The sequence below is a fragment of the Phalangium opilio genome, unplaced genomic scaffold (assembly GCF_054372755.1).
Source record: "Phalangium opilio isolate 3A_F unplaced genomic scaffold, DU_Popi_V2 ptg000003l_1, whole genome shotgun sequence".
In the NCBI taxonomy this organism is placed as follows: domain Eukaryota; kingdom Metazoa; phylum Arthropoda; class Arachnida; order Opiliones; family Phalangiidae; genus Phalangium; species Phalangium opilio.
In genome coordinates, this window is record NW_028324145.1 from 2,833,779 (window position 1) to 2,855,219 (window position 21,441).

The following is a 21,441-nucleotide window of genomic DNA, read 5'->3' on the forward strand; positions in this document are numbered from 1 at the left end:
CTGGATATTCGCGGGAAATTTACGACATCACTATGTGCGGTATAATTTAATCATCTTTAAGCTCTGATTGAAGAAGTATGTTTAAAAATTTACATGCATAGATAAATTTTGGCATAGTTTGCTTTATGAAGTTTCCACCATGTTAGAAATTCTGATCACGCCATACATTTTTAACACAGTGATTTATTTAATTATTTCCAAACTTTAAAAAGTAAATTTCCGATTTTCCGCGCATCGGTGAATCCGAAATGAAAAATAAAAAAAAAAAATTGTTTTGGTCCATATTTTGGTTAATCGGTAAAGTCTATGGCAGATTTCAATTTTTTTTTAGAAAATGGTCTACTGCATTAAAAATTAATTCAGAATCTCTTGTACAGGCTTTCATGGTTTACGAACTTTCGGTTTTTTTTTTTGTTTTATTTTTTTTTGTCGAGATAAGTCATTTGAAAAGCGAAGGTTATGGGGTTATTTTTGTTAAAAATTGGGGAAATTTCTACTATTGTAGACAATTTTGTTGGATCATTGACGTCATCGGAATATTGTGAAGGATATCTTGCCTGGTCATCGTTTGACTTGTCTCTAGAGTCAAGACTGAGTAACGTAGCTTTTGAATATTTACAAGTACCCCGTCGCGTTTTTGGAATAGATAGCGGGGCATCAAAATTCAGACAATTTTCCAAACTCAGATCGAGATGTTACCTTCTTAAAATTGACAGTTACCTACCTACGAAACTGAGCCTTTCTGACTTGAGTAGTATTTTAGGAAGCTAAGTTAAATTAGATATAGTTAAGAAGAACACCCTTTTGCGGGCATTGAGGTTAAGAATAAATTTTAAAAAGTTTGCGATGAATGAACACAAGTACTTAATATGTAATAAATAGTGTGCACTATGAAGGGGCTGTAAAGAATTCCTCCCCGGCTTGTTTACTTTACCCGCGCTTCAGGGCTGCCAGTAATTTGTGAGAGCATCTCGCGTTTAGAACTGAAAGATCTGAATCGAACAGAACTACAACCTTTCAGTTTGAATAGGGACATGGCAGTACTACGTCATGCAACGTCACTAGTGCTAAAAACATACCACGAGGAGGGGCTTGTATAGCTTTCATTCTGAAAAAAAAAAAAAGAAAAACATAGCGCAATGGCGCTGGGGGCGGAGTTAAGCCCGAATTGCCAAGTCCCTATTGCGCTCACCATTGACTGGCAAACACTTAATTGTCTGTGTGTTATCTTTAGTTTAAATGAAGTATTTACTTGAATTCTCGGTTGCAGACTGGTTTTCTGGTATTAGTTTGCTTTTTTAGAGGGCTAGAATTATTTTAGGGATGGCGACCACTGTTCACAGTATACACTTCAAAATGTAACTAGTTTCGAAGTAGCCTCCAATATCGTGTGCTAAAGACAGAACATCCGGTAGGTGGATCCAAAGACGTTAGAAAGGGCTTTAAGTAACCCGTCCACTACAGTATTTTTGTTTGATGCCTCATTTGACGTCTTTGTTGTCCACATAACCGGATGTTCCAGGCGTCTAAAGATAAACTCTTCTTTTACCCCCGAAGTTTGAAAACTTGCTGTTATTTTCTACTCTTTTAAAAGTATTATATCATTTTCTAGAGATGGGCCGATACCGATACCATATCGGTATCGGTACCGATATTTGGCTTTAACCGATATATCGGTATCGGTTAAAAATGAACCGATATTTCTACCCGATATTTTTTGAAGAAAATAAATACTTATGTTGAGAGTAGATGGCGCCATAAGACCTAAACTCTGAGACAGCACAGTTTTTCATCTATTTTTGGATAACGTAACTAGTGTCTAAAATGGGTTTTTCGTATGAAAAGCCAGTTTTATAGTTTCAAGTACCGAAATTGGATCGAGAATCATCTATAGAGATGGGCCGATACCGATACCATATCGGTATCGGTTTGATATCGGTTTAATCGAAGGATCGGGTAAAATATCGGTATCGGTACGTATCGGTTTCCCAAGTATCGGATCATATCGGTATCGGTTTAAACTGGTATCGGCCCATCTCTATCATTTTCCGCATGGTTTAAATTCTTTCTGAAGTTCTATTCCTTCCTAGGTTGTGTAATTTATACCTGGAATAGATTTATTTCCTATGGAAAATTCTTGGAATTCTCAGTCTTAGAAGAAAAAAATAATAGATCATCTTTGATAAACTTTACTGTTTGTAAGGTTGTTTTAATACCGAAATTTAATTGGCTTCAGTCTAGTCTTAATGTAGAAGTTTCACGACACGAATATAAAATCCGAGCTACTGCTGTTGCTACCAATATAAAGAAATCTTATATGTACAGGAATGCAAACAGTTAATTGGAATAATTGTGCCCCCATTTATGCCATGTTTATTATTTCTATGCTCGTTTTGTGGGTCGGGCTTGAGAACTTACTATTCGTCACGCCTCATAATTCTAACGTAGATTTTCTGTGAATTCATTGGTTGATAGTAACGCCAGGTGCTATACGTGCACGCAAAGAGCAACGCAGCGATATAGATTATTTGCGAGGTAAACTTCGTCATACAGATTCATAAGTTCATGAGATATGTTCTATAAGTTTGTCACTGGTTACTGGGAGTTTGTCATGATTCTCGTAAAGCGACGCCTGGTGAGGCGCTGTCGAAGGCTTAGTAAGACTAAATAGGAAGATTATTCAAACATAATCATAAGTTCATAAGATATGTTCCATAAGTTTGTCGCTGGTTACAAACTGGAGCTTGTCACGAAGTGACGTCGGTAAAAACGTCGTAGATTCTCGTAAAGCGACTCCTGTTGAGGCGCTATCAAATTTTGGCTTAGTACAGTCTAAATAGGGCCTAGATGGACTACAAAATTAAGTGTGTAGTCAATTCTCTCTTGTCGTTCTCGAACTAGCTCCCAGCAAGTGTCTAGTATTACGAAGCATAGGTGGTGTCATACTTATGTAACATATCTTATAAACTTATGACATAATGGTTAGTCTAGCTCTTCCCACAAAATCCGCCGAGATACGTTGAGAAAATGGCTACGTAATAAGTCCTATTATAGCTATATGCATTCCAGATTCATACTATTGGCGGAGACCTCGTGTTTTAACAGATAATATTATTCGATGTCGGAGATTATTAGAGAAAAAAAGTAATTACGCCCTGAAGTGAAAATTAAAGCTTCGTCTCGAATTGACGACGTGGCATTTCAATTCCACGTAAAGGAAAAATATATAAAAATAAAAATTGGATCGTACACGAAAAAATCTAATTGTAGATAAATAGACCTTCATTATAATTCGCTTCCGAGATCCGTAGAATAATTTATAAATTCCTGGATATCATTTCAATTCTAAACGACACCTTAACTTGGTATTGTTGAATTGTACCGCCTTTATATTCGTAGTGGGGTTTCCACTGGTGTTATTTTAAGTTGTGTAAGGGAATCGCGAATTTCCGATTGTCATTGTCCATCATTAAGTGTCGATTGTCTCTGTCCGTTTTCTATTTTCTTATTTTTTATTATTATAATTTTTTTTTCGTTTATGTTTCTTGGATAATTTTTCTGACGAATCAGAACACTGTATTTCTGACGTTATTTTGCAAATTAGTTTTTGGGACCTAGACCTAATAAAACTGAAATTAGTCCTTCAAGTTTCAAAGCCTCGAAGGTAACGATATCGTTTCCTTTCAAACGGTTATGCTATTATCAAATCAAATCTTTTTTTTTGATGATGCAGTTAAAATTACTTTTGAATTGAAATTGCTACCACAGTATATGTCCATTTGTCGTTTATTTAGTACTTGCAATTTCTATGAGCTAATTTTTAACTTTAAACATTTATGTATATTTTCCTCGATGTCGTTGATACCCAATACCTATTTCAGAAAGTTGTTTGTTTGCATGTTCTTTATGTACAGTCACATTTTTTTTTATCGAATTTGACCAAACTGCATGGTTGAAATCAGTAACAGTAATACTAGGAGATGAAGATTAGTTAGAAGTGGTTTAGCTGAATACTTCCCAAGGTTAGGATGGAGACGAACCTCCTCTAGCCATTAAGTGTGTAAAGAACGTCATATTCTAGACTTGTGACATTTTAACTTAATGAATAATCCCTAATTAAACATGGTTTTATATAATTTGAAAGATTTGAAATAAGGTTAGTTACTTAACAATAACATCATTTAGATACGGGTAGGACTAAACACTATACAGGGTGTTTCTGATAAGTCTGGCATAAATTAAGGGTGATGTTCTTTGGGTAATTTTGAGTCGAAAATGTTCTGTGAAATTGTTGCGCTAAAGGACAATGTTTTCGAGTTATGATTTGAGGGTTTTAGGGATGTTCCCTTCATTAAATTAGCAATCATTATCTTTCAGTTTTTTTAATTAAATTTAAGGGGTCATCCCTAAAATAGTCCAATCTTAATTTATGCCAGACTTATCAGAAACACCCTGTATAATGTTTAGTCCTAACTTCTAGTCCCTTAAAACACCCGGACAACACCGGGTAGCTTAGCTAGTACAAAATATTTAATTTTTTTCTCTTATTATTTAATAAAAAATTTAATATTTAATTTAAACTTTAAACTTGACATCAAAATGTATATAAAAAACATCTTATTACGTATACAACGATTTCCTTATAACGTCGTGTTACATACATAGTTTTGGGGCTAGGAGTGTTGATACCATTTACATCAGGAGGTCAGGCTACTTGGCGCACAAAGTACATTACCAAGTAGTTTCGCCTCCGGATATAAATGGTATCAATCCTCCTAGTCTGAAAATGATATAAAAAGCTGTAATCCCGACCATGTACCTTTAAGCAAGTTTCATGTAAACACAGTTGTACCTCTGAAATTGTGTTTGTTTATCGCCTGGCGAACATTGTTTCCCTATTAAACTCTGTAAACGAGGCTTACATGTATTCAGTATATCCGTGTTTTTATTATTGCCTGTATTCCAAAAATTGTGGGATATTATAGCTTAACTCAAGTACACAAACACACACACACACAGCTCATGGGTTTGGTCCCTAGAAAGAAATGTACAAGTAACATATTTATAAATAGGCGCCTCGAGCTATTTGGTAATTAAAAGACAATTGTTTGGGTTTTAAAGAAATATAGATTATAGTGGAATGAGCATTGTTCAATTTATAGGCGCGGTTTTTAACTTAAGTGTGTTAACATTAACGATTATCTTTAATTATTACTATTTTTTTCTTCAAAAGACTAGGGCTAGGTTAACGTTGGTAAAGCTATACGCGTGGTGGTTTTACAATAATTAAACGTTTTTAAGCTAGTTCAATGATATTTATAAGTTAACCTAGAAATTTGTGTTAATTGAGAAAAATTTCAAATTCAAAACCATGAAAATTGGTATTTACTAAAATTGCTCATGGAAAATGGAGCTCTTTGAATTTAGAATTAGTATGAGTAAATAAAATACCCCCATGAATATTGTGGTGTAATCGAAAATAATCAACTTGGTAAAATTCAGTTTGACATTGTACGTTTAGTATGCTACTCAGGGTTGCCACAGTACCTGGAAATCCTGGAAAAGTCAGGGAATTTAAAAACGGCTCGAAAAGGTCAGGGAAAAGTCAGGGAATTTAAAAAGTTTCGGCAAAGTCAGGGAAAAGTCAGGGAATTTGATTTTAGTGGGTAAAATTTCTGGGTATGAAAGTTTCTCCTGATCCTCTCTTAACACAGAAAAGTCTAGAGTAATCCTTAAAAATGTCTAGAATGTTTTTTTTTTTTGTAAAGTAAATGCTCATAAAACAAATCTCCTAGACTGTTATTTATAGTTAAAATGTTTCTTAATCATTTTGGTGCAACAAATACATTGGAAAACGTAATGTAGATCGAGTTTGTTTAATTATAAGCACTTAAATCACGCTGTAAACATTAACGCTTTCGGCCTAAGAAGGTCAGGGAAAACCTGGAAAAGTCAGGGAATTTAGTTCTGAAAATTCCGAGGCAACCCTGCTACTATTTCCTTTTTTGAAAGACCAATCTTTGGTAGCCCATATCTCCATAATTAAGTGTTGAGACCCCATGTTCTTCGGTGCACTTTCATTCAATTTGACCGAAATTGACCCTAAAGAAACACACTCTTCAATTTATGGGAGACTTATGAGAAACACCCTGTATAAATATTTAATTCTTAATTTATAGCATTATTCATGCGAGTATATTATTTATTCACGATTACCATTGAACCCATTTTTTTCTATTTTTGGGCGTAAACCGTTGTTTCCCCAAAACTTTTTTGTTTAAATAAAGTTGACGGGAAATTCGATAGATGGCGTCACCTTACTGGTTCCTACTCTGGGAAGAAATTTTTAAGGAGTGTTTCTCTTAAGAACCATAGAGCCTTAAGAACTCACGAATATTATATTTTCGTGTTATATGAACTTGTCCAAACAATGCTTCCCCACCCATCTTGATCATGTTGTGGAACAAAAAAATAATATAAAAACATATTAAAGTGATTGTGAATTCTGATTTTTGGAAAATTTTATTAAGAACTTTATCGAGATGATCTACTTACGAAGGGGTAGACTCCTGTGCGAAATAACTTGAACTTAACTACCAACGCTGAACTCTGAACTGTGAAGGCACCAAGGGGAAACCAGTTCTCTAAAAAATTATGTCATTTTGTATTTTATTAAATTAGATAGATAAAGATTGGGCAAGCGTATTAAAATAAATTTCTTTTGAATTTGTTTAAAATTTAATGTTAAAAATACATCTTTCGAAATGATCATGGGAGAACTGAGTTTATTCAAGCTGCTCCAAGGGGCTAATCACTCAAGAGTCCCTGTACGCCGATCACTGCTCACTTGATGCAGTTTAGCACTGTCATAGGCAAGGCTTTTAAAGAAAAAGCGTACTTTTTTTTAGTACAAAGGTACAGGCGCCGTGTACACCGATTAGGCTAAGTGACTGGCCCCTCGAACTGTTCTCTGCGGCTAGAGAGTGTCTGTTTCCTCGGTAAATTGTAATTTTAATGGAATAAGAAATATCTCCCGCCAAATAATTTACCACGGGATTATCTTCCAATTGTCACGAGTTCCTCGGTGTTCTTTTCTTTTTCCCGCCAATTTTTCCTTGTATATATATATCTTTTCCCGCTTTTTTTTTCTTTCTTTCCGCTTTAGCAATTTTTCCAATTTAAGTGGGAGGGTTTCGTGGGTTATAGTGGGAGAATCCAAGAATTAAAATGGAGTGTCTTATGAGGGAGACAGCGGGGCTTTAAGACGGATTATTCTTGGAGCTCGGAGCAATATACCAATCATGACTGCATTTTTGGCCATCACTCCAGAATGAAGGCGGAGCCAACATTTAATTCCACCTTCCACTGTCAACGTTCTTAGAACTAAGGGCCAAAGAAACTACTTCCTCGTTTATTTATTTTTTTTTTTTCTCTTTTCCAAAACGCAAAATCAGTATTAGAGCACGTACGTTGTGAGGCCGGAAAACAAGGAGAAGTCAGGGAATTTAAAAATGGACAGAAAGGTCAGGGAAAGTCTGAGAATGCTCAGAATGTTTAGAATCTGAAGAAAATCATGGAAAAGTCCAGGAATTTTATTCTAGTGGGAAATATTGTAACGTTGAAATATCGTTTGCTTCTATAGTACTCCTGGATATTTTCTATGCTTGCTAACTTACAATGTTTAGAATCTGAAGAAAATCATGGAAAAGTCCAGGAATTTGATTTTATTGGAAAATATTGTAACGTTGAAATATCGCTTGCTTCTATAGTAGTCCTGGATATTTTCTATTCTTGCTAACTTACAATGTTTAGAATCTGAAGAAATCATGGAAAAGTCCAGGAATTTTATTCTAGTGGGAAATATTGTAACGTTGAAATATCGTTTGCTTCTATAGTATATACTCCTGGATATTTTCTATGCTTGCTAACTTACAATGTTTAGAATCTGAAGAAAATCATGGAAAAGTCCAGGAATTTGATTTTATTGGAAAATATTGTAACGTTGAAATATCGCTTGCTTCTATAGTAGTCCTGGATATTTTCTATTCTTGCAAACTTACAATGTTTAGAATCTGAAGAAATTCATTGAAAAGTCCAGGAATTTGATTTTAATGGAAAATATTGTAACGTTGAAATATCGCTTCTATACAGTCCTGGATATTTTCCATGCTTTCTGGTTTGGTTTGGTATGGTTTCTTACTGGTTTTTGAAAATTTTCCATGATTCCTAAGAAGCCCCCACACCTGAGGGGGCCAGGGGCAGTATTCCTTAGTCCGACTCCATGGGCTAACTAGCAAGAGGTATTGTGGGATAAAAGATGTTATCGTAAACACCGGTAGCAAGGGCCTTAACCTTGTGAGCCCTCCCTACCCTTTTGTTGGATTTTCGTTATATTTGGACCGTTTGCCTCTCCTACAAGAGAGTCCGACTCCTTAATATAAGTGTACCGATTTTGAAGACTTCAAAACGTACCCAGCCCACTTCGATTTATATAAAATTATTTAAACATAAGTAAATACTTTGTAGCTAGATTAATAGTTAGCTTGTGGGCATCACAAACTCTATTGACCGCTACAAAATTGCAGCGCTTTTTGAATAATATATTGTTGAACTTCACATGTTTGACTTGGGGAGATCAGGGGATTCAGAAATGATTAAAAAGGTCAGGGAAAAGTCGGGAAATTTTAAGAATGGGAGCAAATTAAGGATTAAGGATTTGTAGAAAATTTAAGAAAAGTCCAGGAATTTTATTTTAGTGGACAGCAATCATAGTAACCTGAAAAGTTGATTTACAAAATTAAATATGCAGTTAACATTCGGAACTTTGTACCTAAAAAGGTTATAAAAGTCACATGAAATAGTCAGAAAAACCAAAATGTACCAAACTAAGTGTTCAATGTTCATTTATATTACCTCATATTCGTAGGCTTATGGATTCCTGATGTTATCATGTTACTGCCTAAAACTTAATCAATTACTGTAACTTTTTGAAAATGCTGTTGTCCAATATTAGAAAGAATAAGCTAATGGAATGGAATGGAACCCTCAATTTAAATTTAAATATTCAAGGTAATTGCAGTTTATATGGTAGTAGGAACAGGGCCCTTTTAATATCTAATCTTTAGTTTTTTTCGGATGAAAGATGAATTATTCTATACCCAGACTATAATGGGACTAATTGTTTGGGGATCCATTAATTGAAACCTCCACGAAGTCACGACAAGTTAAAGAAAAATTATCAGGCCGATTGTTTTATATTCGCCGTGGCGTGTGGGCCATCTTTTAATGCAGAATTGGGTTTATGGTTCTTAAAATCCCTCATAGGTGGCAGTACCGAGACTTTCTCTCTCTCTCCCGTGTATCATTTTCAAAAACTCTCTCGAATATCACGCGAATTTGTTTAGGGAAGCAATTTAAATAAATTCACCACCAAAACCTCAAGGTTAATTTCTTTTAGTGAAATTCTTTAGATAACATTAAAATTTAATGTAAATTCTTGTAATATAATAATTTTATTGTTCCATAGATGATCTATTCTCACCACCAAAGTGGATTTTAATATTATAGAGTTTAGTTGTCATTACAGCCTAGGTATATAACGCAGATAAAATTTTAAATATACCTTTATATTTAAAAAAACCCCAAATCGAGGTCGTAACTCAAACTAAAGTCGTGTATATTCAGCCCTGAGAAATTAACGGGCAACGATGTTGCTGAATAGACTAGTGGCATCCCATAGGCCTTAATACAGTCAAAGCTGGGAAAATTCCATTACTCTATGAATTCCACTCTGCGACTGAAGTAAATGTTTTTTTTTTAATTATCACTTATAATTAGAATTCGTTTTTATTACCTCAACGTAGCCCGAGACATTCTCAGTACCTATATTTTCGCAAGAAGTGAGATTTTATTTGGCCCATGCTCTGTGACCTTTCTAGATCCTTTTGTTTATCATAAACTTGTAATTTAAAATAAAGAAAAAAATTATTAAATATGATTTTCGTTTTTCAACGAAACGAAATCAAGGGAATTCAAGATGGATATGATATCTGGTCAGGGTTTTTTACGATTACTTTTTTCATCCCCCTATCGTGTCCCCCCCCTTGCGTCTCTCTTTCATTTATTCTTGGGCCAAGGCTTCGTGGTTTCAATTTTCATAATTAAACACGATAGAAACCCTTTAATTACGCCACTCATTAAATTTGATTCTGATTTCTTTAGTATGCTTTTATAACCAGTTTTTCGGTGCTTAATGGTTTCTATGTAAATGTTTAGGTATTCTTTTACCCAATTCAAGAGGGTGGATTATAAGGGTGAAAGTTAATGTTTTTAATGTGTAATTTTATCATTGGATAGAGGACAGTTTGGGCTATCACCTCCCTCGAGGTATTTCACTGTAACCATTGTTTAGATAAAGTTATGACGTTTGAAAGTTCGAGTTCAAGTGTCAGAAATTGACTTGTTATTATCTTGGTCCGTGATTTATGTAGTCCCAAATATCATACGATAGACGACAATTTGGGCTATTACAAATATGAGCGTTGATCTAAAGATACGACGTACTAAAGTTGGATCGTTTTCATCTTTAAAGTTGTACTGTTGATGTAAGACCCAATGTTTTTGAATCGTTGACTAGGGAACAGTTTGGGCTATCGTAATTTACTAAGAACTTTACCTAAGTATTACTAATCTAAATTTATTAGTTGAACTTTCATATTAGAACAGAAATGAGCTGTGTTAATTAAAATTTAAAGTCATGCAGTGCCAGAACAAGATGGTCTAGCCCATAACTAAGCCACATCGTTTATCTCGCTATCCTCACTGAAATAAATTTATTTCAAGTGAAATATCCCACAGTATAGCTCCGAGGCACATGTGATTCACTTTGCCAACGTTCTGCTTATTTCCTCATTTCTATTTGTTTATGTTAATGCTTCTATACCACTACTATTCGGGTAAAACTGTTAGTGCCATCGATACATTGTAGCTAAAAAGATACCAATAGTTCTATAGGAATAATCACCAAAGCACGCGTCTATAGACTCACTCTGGACTGCTTCTATCTCATTTCCCTCTCTGTTGGAGAGGAGTTCACTCAGTTCAGCGTGGACAGCTCATACGCCACCTACCTCCTTTCCTTCTCTCTTGGAGTGGGTGAGGCCAAATACAGCGCGCATCTATGGAATCCTGACTCTTATCATCTCTCTGCAACGTTCTATCAAAGGTCGTCTGTAGACGAGTCAGTGTGGTATCGGCATTTGATCCCAGGGACCACGGTTCAACTCTCGGTGGAAAAAAACGAAATTAAATAATACGTGTAGCTCTGTGTACTACCAATAGAAAATAGAAGAGAGTAATACTTGGGTCAAAATTTATCTTTAGCCCTGCTTTCTACCTCGTCTTGAGGGTCGTCCAGTTTTTTACCCCTCCCCCCTAAAACTTCAAGTAGCCAATCAGGAGGCTAAAGGTTAGGTATAGAGTAATGGCAGTACTACGTATGCATACGTCATACTTTCTATCTCTTAGCTCAGTGTCATCCCCCTACTGGGCAAGTACAGTATCCCTTCTTACAAGAGCGCGCCTAGATCGAGGGATACAGTCTACACCCTTCTCTACTGTCACTAGTCTATTGTGTTTTTGGAAAGTAATGTTGCTCATGGAATTCTGGGAGAGGGAGCCTCTCCTCGTCCGCCGCCTCTAAGCCGGTACTAGTCTGTTTTGTGGGAACTATTTTCTCTCTTTATAAAAACTGCGAGGAGGCTATCCCGGGAGGGGCAGGGGAGGGGGTTGCGACACTAGAGAGGTAGAAATCTAACCCCTCAGACGAGGCGCGGAAGTTCGGAACGCCGACGCAGAAGTGTTATACTCTCTTCTATTTTCTCTTGGTACTACTTACAAATTACCACCGAATATAGACGAACGAGGAACGAAATACTACTTCTTCTTCTACAGCCCAGGTTAAATATATAGGTTCTGGTATTTCATAGAGGACAGTTTTCGTTTGGGCTGTTACACTCTTAAGGGTTTTCCCCATATACCAAAGTAGTTAAATTCAGACATAAATGAAAATAGCCCATCCTAATTAAGTTGGGGATAACTTTTTTTTTCAAATATTAATTAGATCATCGTAACAATATTTCTTCTATTCACTAAATTAGTCAGAATTTAATTTCAAACATAATAATAATATAATTTGATTTTATCGCGTCGTATAGAAAAGGGGTTGATATACCAAGTTCCAATCTTGAATTTTAATTGAAGAAGCATCAGCAGCGTCTCCCTGCGTTCCCTTTTTATTTATAGGCTTAATTAGGGTGCGATGTTAGAAAATAGCTTTAAGGTCTATCCACCTTTAATTACAGTATGATAATTACTTGGATTTTTCTTTCGCTACTCCTTAAATTACCACTTAAAATTATTCCGCGTTCGTCATTAGTCATTAGTTAAAAAATAATTTGAATTCTGAAATATTTTTAAAAAGCCTTGAATCATATTTTTTACTGAAGGTGCTCATTTGCATACAAATGTTTTACGTTTATGTATATGATTACCTCTTCTAAATAACCATATTTCTACACGCCCAGAGGTATCCGATTTTAATATCAGTTGATTTTGCCGAATTTTTATTGCCCTATACCAAGTTTTCATTCATGTTTCTTGCCAAATACCACTTGAAACGGCCGTCGATTTCATTTATCCATCAACTTGTAAAGCACTTCTAGGGGATTTTGGGTGTTTCTGATAAGTCTGCCATAAATTAGGGGACGTTTTTTGTCGAAAATGTTCTCTGACATTTTGCCGTCCGGGCCACTGTTTTCGAGTTATGATTTGAGTGTTTAAGGGATGGCCCCTTAATTAAATTAGCACAGTCTTTCCGTTTCTTAATTAAAGTTAAGAGGTCGTCCATAAAATATTCCAATCTTAACTTAAAATATCATAGAACATTTTCGACTCAAAATCGCCTAAAGAAAATGACCCTTAAATTATGGCCGACTTACCAGAAGCACGATGTGTATGTAAAAGTCCTGAACCCAGTTTTGCAGGGAAGTTAAAGGCCGACTTCCAGCGGAAAGGGTTCTAACGAACTGAAAACCGAGCATCGAGACTAACAATGAAGCGACCGTGCCGATTTTCGAATCCCCGCTGTGCTAAAAGATGGAAGGGTTCTCGCTAAATGAAAGCCGTGCAATGTGGTTCTAGCGAACTGAAGATGAACAATAGAAATCCTTTTAAATTTATTTCCTCTCGAATTTTTGCTTTCCCCCGAAGGAAATTCTCTATTGCGTATCTTCAGTTCGCTAGAACCACATTGCACGGCTTTCAGTTAGCTAGAACCCTTCCATCTTTTTCCCCAGCGGGGATTCGAAAATCGGCACGGTCGCTCCATTGTTAGACTCGATGCTCGGTTTTCAGTTCGCTAGAACTCTTTTCGATGGAAGTCGGCCTTTAAGTTCATTTCTCCAGCCAATCAAAATGAATTACAAAAGAAGCCTTTTTCACGGGTTATTTCGTAAGTGCCAAGGTAGGTGGCGCTTAAATAGTTCCATTTGGCGGTAAATGTTTAGTCGCATGAATAAGAAGGATTTATTTCACTTTTCCCTTCAAAAGTTGGGCAAGTTGATACAACTTTTTGACCCATCGAGTTGAGTCAAAAAGTTGGATCGTCTGAAAGAGCCTTTACTCTTACGTAGTAGGCGTCCATCTTGTAAAATGGCTGCAGTCATAAACATAAATAAATTCATTTTTGGATTAACTTCCGAACGTTTCAGCCGATTTGACTAATATTTAGTACAAAGGTTTTGCTATACCCTACAGCAGGGCTTTCGGGATTCAACTTGCCACCATCTTTTAAAATGGCGGCTTGAAAAGTAGTAGCAATTTACTAGCGCCTATAGTCCTTTTACTTCTAGTAATAATTATAATTGTCAATGAAGTCGAAAAAAAATTGTGAAATTATAGAATCATGGTTAATAGTGATAATTTTTCTGGACACCATTTTAGATGTCTGCCACAGAAAAATCTCGCACGTGACCCCATAAAGTGACGGGGTGGGAAAATTTTGTCTAAATTCTTAATTTTTTGTTTTAAGTCTGAAATCTGTTTCATAAAATCTTGCAAGTGAAACCCTCGTTTCAAAGAACAATTATGAATACAAACCTACGTTTTCTCCAGAACTTCATTGTTACCGGGATTGAAGTCTCTTAACTCTGACGCATCTAAATAATTACGCCATGAGCTATTATGTTTATAACTTTAAACGTTTTTATTTTTCTCTCTGAGATAGTTTTTTCTAAAAAAAATAAAAAATACAAATAATTACTAGACTAAAGAAGTTAAGAAGTCCACCTACGTCAAAACGTTTAAGATTTTGTTGGATTATGTCTTAGGACTTTGGTTGGTAAAAAAAATCGACCCCAATTTTAAAGAGCTTTTTACAAACACTCCTATGATACACCTTGGGAAAACGTATTCTTTTGTGTTTAAAATCCTAATAATTATTAGGTATATTTTGATTGCGCAATTGTAAGAAATATGACGATTATATTGTATGGAAAATAATATATTTAAGGTCCTTGTGGAGTGAGTGAGTGTCGTAATTGGGGTATAAGTTAATTAAATTCAAACTTCACCATAAGTGTGGCCATGAATACAATGATTTCTTTACTTGGAATTTTCCGAGTCTTTCTGCTTGAACTAAAGGGGAGGGGAGTGTAAAGAAGGCAGAGGCGTGTGGGTAAAAATTATATAAAATACGTGATAGGCACGATGTGACGTCAAGAAACAAGGCCTTCAAATGCCGACATAGTCCTGGTTTTTCACGAGATTGCAGCGCCAATTCCCTGAGGTGGTAGTTTTAGAAATAAAACTAACTTAGCTTCTTTGTACCACGCCTCTCCTTGGCCACGTACTTATGACGTATTTCAAGTAACTCTTGCACGCACCCTTCTTTAGAGACCCTTTAAATGTGTTATAATTTTAATAAACTCCAGAATCGCACCGTTAGTCCTATTTTTCGGCACTAGTGAAGTCGTATTTAGGCAATGGGAAACGTAGTATGTGAATCATCCTACTCTGTTCAGTTCTTAAAACCTGCCAATTCGATAAAACAAGGCTAATGACTCAGAACAACGTGACAGGGTATGACGTCATAGGTTCCGTTAAACGTTCAGTAAATTTTGAAATTTCGTCTGCTGTAAATTCTACTTCATTTTACAAGATTTTAATTAGTTTAACTATTTCAAAATTGCAAGATAAATGGATTTTCGAACGTTTCAATCTTGGTGTAGGTTTTAGATGCTATACTATTTCATTATTGGAAATTTCTCACGGTTTGACTTATGAGAAAGGTTTCATACGGTATTACCAATTTGGAAAAACTGAAAGGTTTTCATAAAGCTCAAGTTTTTATAATTAATAAACCTGAAATTATAACTAATTTTAATTAAAGTTTAAGCCTTCAAGTTTTGGTTATTTAATCCAGTTTTTTTTTTGTGAAACAGTGAACAATTTTTATGCAAATTTCCCTGTGGCTTATATTGAAATTTAACTATCCTTAATGTCAATTCGAATTATTATTTTTTTTTTTCAAATCGCAATAATGCTCATTCAGTGACCGAATAATGGCACACGCATTAGATGAACCCTCGGGCTAATTTGCCAAAATCTTTTCCGATAATTTTTATAGCCGTTAATGCGCGACGACGAGAGCGACCGTATGTCCCAATTCAAATGTTTATCCAAATTTGATATTAAAAAAATGTATTTAAACACACCGAGCGCGCGGTATACGATAATTATTTTAGTATTATCTTAATTTCGTTTCGTAACAATTGGGGAAGTTCATAAACTTAACAGAAGTAGATAAACGTAATTATGAAAGTTATGTGTTTAGATTTTTTGAATTGCCTCTTAATTCTTAATTGAAAGGAGAAAAGTTAACAGCACACCAGGAAATGATACAGGCAATGCTTGTACCTTCTATGAGCAGTTCCCAAAAAAGCAGTTCTCGAAATAGCAAAAGCGGATCCATAACTAAAAACGAGGAAGAATTCAAAACTGCTGTTTTAGAAATAGCAGTTACTGTTAATCCTACAGATTGCCTTACCTATTAAAGTACAAATAAATAATCTAACGTCACCTCAAGTAATTTTTACTATTCTGATACTATTGACGCGCAAATAACCTAATCAAACCTAACCTAACCTTACCTGACCGTATACTATTGGGGTGCAAATAACCAAACCTAATGTTACTTTACCTTATACTATTGGGGTTCAAATTAGCAAACCTAACCTGACCTAAAACTGTTGAGGTTCAAAAAGCCAAACCTAACGTTACCTGATCAAGAACTATAAGTTTAAATAACCCAATCTGCACCGTCATAAACGACTATCGTTTTTCACATCCCTGTTGTACTGCTCGTTAGGGAACTGTTGTATAATGGGTGAAAAGCGTTTTCGGGAAACCGCTGTTTAGGGAACCGCTGTTCAGGGAACCGCTGTTCAGAGAACCGCTATTATGGGACCCACTTATTTGAGGGAGCTTCCCGTTGCAATATATTGGGAAAATTCACCAAGATGTATTGATGGTATGGTACATGACGAAGTAGTCTCAATTTTGGCAGTTCAAATGCATTTTTCATCAAATTTTACTTAGTTCGTTGATAATCTACTTTCGTTTTTAATAATTATCTCATGTATGGTAATTTGGACAACGCTAAAGTAAAGATAATGGCCAGTTTATTGCTAATTAAAAATATTTTTAATGAATTATGCTCGGTTTGTTATGAGGGGATGTACCGGCCACTAATTAAAAAAGAAACCGTATTTCGAAGAAAGCGATGCCACTAATTTTCCTTTTTTTATCCTTAATTGTTTTCCGTCGCCGATCTAAATGCATAACAAATTACTTTTCAACTCATTATTATGCTCCTATTCAACACCAGTTTATACGGACTATTTCATTCCCCGTGACCTTTCACACTGTGTATTAAACCGCCAAAAGCTTTCGCTTTAGTACGAGGTGTAGCTTGAAACTAATTACTTTCTTAAGATACCCGCGATTGAACCAATATTATCGAATTCTATCTATAATATCTAAATACAGATCTAGCATATATTATTAATTTCAAATTGATAAAATTGGTATTCATTATTATTTTAAAAATAAACATAAGTGCCCAATTTATTTGCAATTGAAAACTTTGTTTGGTAAACATAATTATAATATTAATTTGATTTTTTATAGGAACAAGTTAAGTTAAAATTAGAATCTTTAATAAAAATCCCAATAGAAAATTGAAATTGGTAATTAGTAATTTCCTATATATTTCAGAAAGTTGTATGTTTGTTTGTTATTTATGTGACGTCACAATTAGTTGATTTCCAAATATGCCCCAACTGCATGGTTGATATTAGTAACACTAGGGAAGGTTCAATAGAAGTGGTTTGGTTGAGTGCTTCTCAAGGTTGGGTCCGCGAACCTCTAGCCATTATGCCAGTTAAGAACATCCATTTTAACTTTATGATTGACCCCTACTAATTCAGCATAGTTTTATTAAAATTGGAAGATGTAAACAAATTAATTTCTTGAAAAACAACATCATGCGGATACTTCAAAAGTGTGAGGCCAAAAGTGTTAATTTGTACATAAATACTAAACACTTCCTGGAGTATAGTTCCTTAAAACATTCAGGCAACGCAGTATCTAATGTTAGTGAACATTACTAACAATCTTTCAATTTACACGTCAATTTAAATGGATGACTGCTTCCAAATAGTCCCCAATTAAATATTATTCCCAGACACCCAGTTTTACATTATGTCTAGAAATATTGCCAGACAAATGGATGGTGTATTTTCATTAAAAATCAATATAACTAGTTAATTCTCGTTATTGAAAATTTTCCCTTATATCGGTATTTTGCTTATAAGACTTCGTAATTTCCTTGGTAAATTATATCTAAATAATCGTTCCCGCTTATTTAATATTTTGTTTGGCACTCTACCGATATTTGTTTGTTAATTTTGTTGTGATTTCTTATTTTATATTTGAAAAGAATATAAAGTAAATGCAGACAGTCTGAAAATTAAAAATTATAAAAACTTGTATACTTGCGGCTTAGAAAATATTATAAAAACTACTTTTCTCTATGAAAATATTGCTTGATTCCAAGCCCCTTAATAACTATAGTAATAGTTTGAGTGTATTTGAATGGGTTGACCTCAATCGCGAGAAAAGAAATCGAACATAACATAGGCTAGTTTAGAATCAAACGCATGCATTTTCATTTCATAAATTTTTCTGCCAACTTTAGTCGTTAAAAGAATGAATAGGCTCCTTAGAATCGGTGATAGTTTTCTAAGCGCTTAGATTGTTGACCCTTGAACTTTCGTTGACGAGATAATTGGGCGCTACATCCTACAGGTAACAGGCTACGGTTTGAATGTATGGAACGATATAGGAGAAAAAGAAAAACATTCTAGTTAACATTGATGGACAATTTTGAATTTTGAAATTGTTGGCCTCCGGTGACGCGAACGCCTACTTTACGGTGGGCTCACTATATTTCTCAAGATTTACTGATTAAAGAAGCTTCCTATGACGCCATCTAAGCGAGATGGACCGTCCCCATCGGCTAAATTAAGACAAAAAAATCATACTGACCAGTCAAAGAAAAACCTAGATGGTTCAAGCGCTAATACCTTGTTAAGAAGAATGTTCTTTCTTTGCAAAATTCAACTCCATTTATTCAGAGAAATAGTACTCCTTGCCCTCATTTCTTACCTATTTGCATACAAATAATAGCAACTTAAAAAATGATTCTACAATAAAACATTAATCCAATAATCTTTATCTAAGTGAAAGTCCTGGCTGACTTATCAACGCCGAGCCCAATACGCTGCAGGGACGTAGTTGGTGGGAACTAAGAAAGATGTTTAAATCCGCGGCCATCTTTAAAAATGGTGGCCCAAAATGTAAAAAGTATCTTCCTTGGGAATAGCGTCTGCTAGTTTCAACCGATTTCACTAATATTTAGTGAACTGACTCGTAATATCATATAGACGGGCTAAATGGCGGCCAAAAAGGGTAATGAAGTCCCAACGGGCCGGACAACGCCGGGTGCCTTTGCTGTTAGTTTAAAAGTAAAATTGCGTAAATTCGAGGGGCCTTAAGAAGGATTTCCCGCGACTATCTTGTCAGCGTAACTAATTTAACCACCGGTGCGGTTTAGACTTTAGGTCCAACACGACATCAAAGCGGTGGTAATTGGTTTTAAAAGTCTGCCGGGCCCGCTTCACTCCCTCGGAATGTTGCGTAAAAACCAGAATCAGAATCGAGGAGTCATTCTATTATTACTTGTTTGCCTTTGTTGATACGATGATGCTTTCGAAATTGGCGCCTTTTACAATTTCAACTCTCTCTTTCAAAAATCTTTAGGGAAAGCGAAGGCCTTCTTCTATAAAGGATCACTTTTTCTGTCAGAACCTTAATTCTTTGCTAAAGCGAAACTGTAGAACGAACGGATTGGTGAATCTCGTCATATTTTCATCCAGCACATTCATATTTTCTGAAAGATTGTCTGTTATCGCTCAAAGTCGAACCTTTGTTCTCACTCGCGGACGAAAGCATTTAGCTATGATATAACCTATTCCGAAATGGTTTCTTCTGTCCAAGTTTTTTGACCTCGCTTTAGCAAATTTTCCATCTTAACTTGCAGTAGCCAAAAGGAGCTCTAATGTGCTTTAAAAATTTTCAAAAAATTTATCTTGAGTAAATTTATGAAAGTTGTTTGTTAGAATATGCGCAGTCACAGCGTTTAATTAAGCACCGTTGTAAAAATACGGGTGGACCCAAAGACCATTTAGTTAGGAAATAATAGGATGACACTCTGTATCCGTTTAATACTTAAGTTATGTAACATAATACACTTCTCTCGAAGAGAAGTATTATATACTTCTGCTACCTATTATCTATTACTTGTAAGTTCAAATTATTAGTGACCCATGGCTTCCAAATGCAAATAAAAATCCCTCAATTATTTTATGTGACAATCCGTAGATTATAAACTGCACTAGCTTTGATAAACACTCCCAATTCAATTGTGATAAAATTCGCGAAAGGCAACCTCACTGTTTGTGGCATTAACTGCACGTACAGTAATGATATCGAATTTATCATTTATTTAAGTACAAAAAATATTTTAAGATAAATATTCTTCTTGTACACTGGAATAATAATTCCAATCTGTTATATTTTTATTTTTTCTGTCAAGTGAAATGACACTTTCTGTAATGATAGGCTATCGGTTTATTTTTCCGTTTTCCAAGGCGACAGTTGCTCCGAAATAAGGTGATTATTAAAAGAAAGAAAGAAGAAATGAAAAAAAAAAAAAAACCACTGTACGGGCTACAGCAGATGTGTGTGGGCAACAAGGCATGGCGGAGGTATTAAATAAATGCTCCATTTTTTGTATGAGAATTTAGAATTATCTATCGTCAAGAAAATAACAAAAATAAATAGTCCTGTAGAACTAGGAAGCGATATCTAGAGAGAAAAAGAGAGAGAGAGGAAAATTATTCCTTTTGTACAAGGCCGTACGAAAGTCCTTGGAAAACTTTTATTTATAAAAATGTGCTTCATTTGGAATCTGTAGCAAGCAAGGGGCAAGTCACACTCTTCGTTCGTCTCTTCCGTAGTTTCCGAGGGATAGTTATAAAACTAATTAATAAGTCAGTTCGCGACATTTTGCATAACATTTTTATTAGGTTTTAAAGGTAGAGAGAGGGTCACAATAATTTAAAATTTCTTCCGAAGGTTTAAAAAACAATAATTTATGACTGAAATTTGAGCGATTTAAACAACCCTTATTTCATGAAAGTAAATTAAAATGACCATCTTTTTATTATATTTAAATATGCAAAAAGTACATTTTTCTGGCAAGCAGTAGGGATGCGCTTTGTTCTATGGTACGCTCCGGACATAATAAGTTCGAAGAATGTTTGTCCCAAAGTTTATCGCAGATAAAATGTTAATCGGTAATGAAATTCTTCATTAGTCTACCATTCGAAATGTTTGGTACCAATTATGTCCGCACATATTTAGAGCAAGTCATTGGAAATGATGTATGTAATGTACTTTTTCATCACGGGATGGCGCTGCATAAAGGTGTTTCATAGGGTCATTGAAAATAATATAGAGGAACTATAATACGACACATTATTGTTTATTTACAAATAACAGGTTTATTCATATTATAGTCAATATATATTTTCACACTACCATTGTACACAAGGAGGCCAGACTACTCGGAGGACCAAAGTGCAGACTACTAAATCTTAATAACAATTATAATTCAAAAATCATCGTTAATTATAACGAGAGTAACTTAATCGAATACCAGGAAATGGGTAAAAATATTTGGCTATTTTGAATTTCTTG

General features: G+C 35.0%; 1 protein-coding gene and 1 long non-coding RNA gene across 7 annotated transcripts in view; one reads left to right on the forward strand and one right to left on the reverse strand.

Moving 5' to 3' along the window:
• The window catches only part of grh (grainy head), a 280,993-nt gene that overhangs the window by 136,434 nt on the left and 123,118 nt on the right, over nt 1-21,441 (forward strand). The gene's annotated exons all lie outside the window — the stretch shown is intronic.
• LOC149717113 (uncharacterized) lies at nt 5,995-7,561 on the reverse strand. The gene is made up of 5 exons (XR_016365874.1): nt 7,050-7,561; nt 6,556-6,644; nt 6,392-6,446; nt 6,217-6,327; nt 5,995-6,149 (listed from the first exon to the last, which is right to left on the reverse strand). It is a non-coding gene; the product is annotated as an uncharacterized LOC149717113 (long non-coding RNA).